Genomic DNA, 3,625 nt, shown 5'->3' with positions numbered 1-3,625 from the left:
TAAAAACAAACATAATAAAAAAATAAACAACAAATTACTTACTTGTCCTCTTGAGAAGGCAAGTCTTTTGGCAAAGTTAAAATCAATTGGTTCCTTCTTCCCAACAAAATATGGGCCAACATTCAAGTCCAGGTCTTTCCTAGAAAGATAAAAATCAAGAAAGTCTAGAAAATATGGTAAAACAACAGAATAAGTCTTCACATCTAGCAAAGCAATACTCTCATTCTTCTTCCCCACCAAAGAGTTGTAGACAATTAACATCATATTCTTTATGGAAAAGTGGATAAAAATCCAATGCAACTGAACCTTCACATGCACAGGAAAAAGACCATGATCCACATCTACCCAAGGAGTGTTACAAAATAAATATTCACCAATCATATAATCTGAAGCCAGGTTATCAAACCGAATGCTGCTTGGATCACATTTGGTTGCCAAAAAGTTCTCATACAAACCCTTAATAGTTGCTTCAAACCAGGAGTCTGTAGTTGTAACCCTCTTGTTCAAACTATCACTCAACTTAATCTTCTTCCTCAAGTAATAAAAACAAACATTGATATGCTACAAAAAATAAACAAACAAACAAAAGTCAGGAACCTAGTTACTAGCCAATAAATAATAATCAAAATCAGTTACACACAATACTACAAGAACCTTGGTACTTGTAAAAAAAAATTATCAAAACGAGTTACACACAATACTACAAGAACCTGGTTACTTTTCTTAACTATCATCAACAAAAATAACAAAACATCTAAACAAACAAATACCAGTTACAAAACATTATACCAAGAACCTGGTTACTTGCAGTGTCCATAAGCTTATCCCCACAAGTTTGAAACTTGTAAGACCACATCTTCTCAGAAATTTTAACAAAAGTATAATCCATCGGTGGATTAATAATGTTATTAACATCAAAAAATTTCTTCTTCCTTCAAACAAAAAAATTATATTAACAGATATTTACATATAAAAAATAATAATATTATACAAAATAAAAAAAACATACTTGTTCTTAAAACTTATTTTATCCTCAATCCATGTAATATAATCCGTGCATTCATCTTTTGAAATATTTTGTCCAATTTCATCTTTAAATGGAAGCAACCCTCTAACAATCAACACTTCTTCTACCTTCCTCTTCACATTTTCTTTTACATCAGATGAACCAAACTCAGTAACAAAAGGGATTCAACATGACTACTAGGTTTAGGCTCCCTATTTTCAATAGCAACAGGAACTTCATCAACATCCCCAACCATCATAACTTTCCAATCATCCTTACTCCCACTTAATCTCTTTTCTCCTTCTACATACTCCATAGTTTTACCAATAACCTTCAAAATCTCTGGATCCAAATATATTACTTCAAACTTAAACCATCTGAACTGAACTTAGGCTTCTTTGAATAATCCTATAATGAAGAACAATATAATCAGTTACAACAAATTCCATTTTAAATAAATAATACAAAGAAACAAAAACAAAAATTGATTTAAATACATTAGTTCCAGCCACAATATTTGACAACTTCAACCCAGTATAAACACGATCAAAACTTTCTCTTAAATCCTTCCCAAAACCCTACAAAAATGAAACTGGTTACAACAATAACATGTTACACTAATAAACTTACAAATAACAACATACTATTAAGTAACAGAAACCAGTTACCTTACTACCATCAAAATCTTCACCTAAATCCATCCCACAAGCCTGGACCAAAAAAAAAAAAGAAAATGGTTGCAACAAACAATGGTTAAAAAAAAAACATAGAACAAACAAGTTACCTTAGAATCAGGAGAAACATGGCTAGATACTTTATCAAAATCAGCTGGCTTTTTCACTTCATTAAATCCAGTAGTTTCATCACCAGATTGTCCAACTTTTCTGAATTTTTTCAACAATACTTCCAATCATTACAGACAACTCACAGAGTTTCCCCGTGAACTCAGGCCTCATAATTGCAATATCACTAATAATAGCTTGTTGCACTACAACAAAATAGAGGTTTTATGACTTTAATTGGGAGACATTGGAAGTCTACAATGTCTCCCAATTGGGGAGACGTTGCTGCTAGGGTCATTGTAGGTATATATCCCATGTCTCCCATTGGGAGAGGTGAGTCACTTCCCACGTCTCCCATTGGGAGAGGTTGAAAGTCAAACGTTGACTTTCCACCTCTCCCATTGGGAGACGTGGGAAGTGACCCACCTCTCCCAGTGGGAGACATTGAAAGTCTCCCACATTTAAAAAAAATAAATTAAATAAATTTATAATTAATATTATTTTAATTTGATTTAATAATTAATTAAATTGAAATAATATTAATTTAAATTGAAATTATTTTAATCTAAATTTAAATTGATTTAATAATCAATTAAATTGAAAGAAAAAAATATATTTGTTAGACATATACAAGAAATACAATATTTGTTAGACATATTCAAAATGAACAAATATTGCATTGTGTATGAAGAAAGAGTTAAAAAATAAAAAAAAAACCTATCAACGAGGTCGGTAACTTTGGATTATCGGCAACATATATGTCGCTCATTCTTGTCGCAACTCGTCAATTTGTGCCTCTGTATATGATGTGCTTGTTAGCTGCAATAAATATAAAGTAAAATATATTAATTAATTATTTGATTACATTTATAGTTTCAAAAATAATTTGTAAATTTTAATTAATAATACCGTTCTCAAGTAATGCCCGGGACTCGCATGTTCAATCAAATCCTTCAATATCATCATTAAGTAGTATCCACATGCCACATTGTCCGGTTGGTGTGGATACTAATTATTTAAAAATATGAGTAATTTATTATTAAATTGAAACTTTTTAAAAAATGCATACATATTATTCAACTTAATTATTATAAATGTTCAAAAATTTCTGCTGAAGTTACTTACCTGAGGTTGCTTAATGCGTAGAGTATCAGGGATCTCGACATCAGGAAGATTCATAGAGAAAAAAAGATTGAAAGCGCTGACGATCACTGATACAATCTCCTCACGATTATTTAGCTCTGAATTCACCGAATCACAACAATAAACATGATATGCATATGATGCCAAAATAAGCAACATCCAATGTTCACTGTATAAGAAAAACAAAAAAATTATAGCTCAAATGTTAAACAAAGAAATTATTGATATGGGTCGGAAAAATGACAACTTCTTAAACTTACCCATGGTTCCAAGGGACAAGCATAACTTGTTCTTTTGATTTTACGTCATTGCAACGTCTGAACAGATTCTGAACACGATCGTCGAATGAACTCCCTTTAGTGGCGACGATATTAGGATTGACAAATAAAAACTTATTTTGGCGACCTTGTTGTACCACATATCTGTAAATGAACCTAATACAAAAATATGGAAAATTGTTATATGAATGAATAAATCAAATTAGAAAATTAAATGAACAAACTTATTTGTGAGATATATACCTCATGTAGCTGACGACTACTGCTTGTCCAATCTTCTCCTTTCGAGCAAACTGAAGTATGTCATCCTTAAATATATAACAGTGAGACATATCCTGATCAAAAACTTCAGACTCTATGCCTAGATTGACACACTCGCCATCATCCCAATGAGATACGATATTCTGTAATTGTTC

This window comes from Humulus lupulus, chromosome 6, assembly GCF_963169125.1.
Source record: "Humulus lupulus chromosome 6, drHumLupu1.1, whole genome shotgun sequence".
Taxonomy (NCBI): Eukaryota; Viridiplantae; Streptophyta; class Magnoliopsida; order Rosales; family Cannabaceae; genus Humulus; species Humulus lupulus.
Note: the sequence above shows the minus strand (reverse complement) of the source record.